At 46.8% G+C, this 1,573-nt stretch overlaps 1 non-coding gene across 1 annotated transcript; it reads left to right on the forward strand.

The window, feature by feature from the left end:
- Window positions 1-949: 949 nt before the first annotated feature.
- On the forward strand, window positions 950-1,024 carry Trnas-cga (transfer RNA serine (anticodon CGA)). The gene has a single exon. It is a non-coding gene; the product is annotated as a tRNA-Ser (tRNA).
- The last annotated feature ends 549 nt before the right edge of the window (window positions 1,025-1,573 follow it).

The raw sequence follows: 1,573 nt of genomic DNA on the forward strand, positions 1-1,573 counted from the left end.
GATAGCGAGGAGGCATCCTGTGACCGAGGTACTCCATCATGAACCAAAGATGAGTTTGATATTCCAGTCCTGTGATGCAAGATGTAACAGATATTAAGCTGATACGAACATGTCTTTTTACCGCATGAGAGAATACTTAGAGAAAATATAGCCGGTGCTATACTGTTGTACAGGATTTTCGCACTATAACGATACTATAGCAACGTGAAAACGCATGTATGCTCTGACTACTTCTGTCTTCGAAAATAACACACGTAAATGGGAGGCATCTACATTTCGCCTGAGAAATTCGTAGTGTATGGAGAACAACATTCCTATCTCGGATTGGTTCAAATGGCTCTAAGTACTATTGGACTTAACAGCTGAGGTCATCAGTTCCCTAGACTTAGAACTACTTAAATCTAACTAACCTAAGGCCATCACACATATCCATGCCCGAGCTAGGATTCGAACCTGCGACCGCAGTAGCCGCGTGGTTCCGGACTGAAGCGCCTAGAACCGCTCGGCCACAGCGGCCGTCATCTCGGATTGGGTAAAGTGGATTTTTTAGACTTTGAATTCTATGTTGGGGTTGGAACTGCAGTTGGAACTCTACATCCAAGCCGCACCTGCTTATCTCGCAGTGTGATAGGAGTTAATAACGCCGGTCCTTAGCCTGCGGCAGTTGTGGTGACGAGGGTTCAGCTGACTGGAAGCCATGGCTTAGCTTGTTGCGACTGGGGTGGCTTCTCGGCTCTGGAGGTGACTGGCCAACTTTTTCGTCTTGAGATGCCATGTTCAAGTAAGAATATAAGCACTAAACTCGCAAACCGTACGTTATATTCCAGAATGGGATTTAAACTCTGCAGCGGAGTGTGCGCTGATATGAAACTTACTGGCATATTTAAGTTTGGAAGGTAGGAGACGAGGTACTGGCAGAAGTAAAGCTGTTAGGACGGGGCATGAGTCGTGCTTGGGTAGCTCAGTTGGTAGAGCATTTGCCCGCGAAAGGCAAAGGTCCCGAGTTCGAGTCTCGGTCCGGCACACAGTTTTAATCTGCCAGTAAGTTTCATACGTTATATTTCCCACATTCCTGTTGGCTAGGATGCAACTTGGGATCGTTTCCAGTCTCCCTCGGTGGCCCTCTCAGGTCCGTGAACAGCTGTAATCCTATATGGAGATGCGCTGACAGCTCTCGTCTTTGTCGATGGTCGATCATCTGCATATCATTATGCGTATTTTCCAGAACTAAACGTTGGCTCAGTCTGTCTCTTCTTCAAAGGCCTTCCTAGAAAGACGATGTCGCCTTTGTGCATCGTCTCTTCCAGTCTTTGCATACCTTTTTTTTTCTCGCTCTGACAACCCAAGGATTGGAAGCAGAAACGTATTGACTTTTGTATCTGTCAGACTTTGATGCAGTCTGTCAACCTGTAGCGGCTGCATCTAAGACCTTTCCTATAAGAAATGCTCACTTAACAATATACTTCGAGTGCTCGCTTAACAATGTACTTTCTGTGTTCTGCCTGAAGGACGCTCTTCCCTTGTGAACCTCACTATCCCCCCCAGTGTGTCTGAGCCAGCAGACCTCTAGCGG

The sequence above is a fragment of the Schistocerca serialis genome, chromosome 4 (assembly GCF_023864345.2).
Source record: "Schistocerca serialis cubense isolate TAMUIC-IGC-003099 chromosome 4, iqSchSeri2.2, whole genome shotgun sequence".
Lineage (NCBI taxonomy): Eukaryota > Metazoa > Arthropoda > Insecta > Orthoptera > Acrididae > Schistocerca > Schistocerca serialis.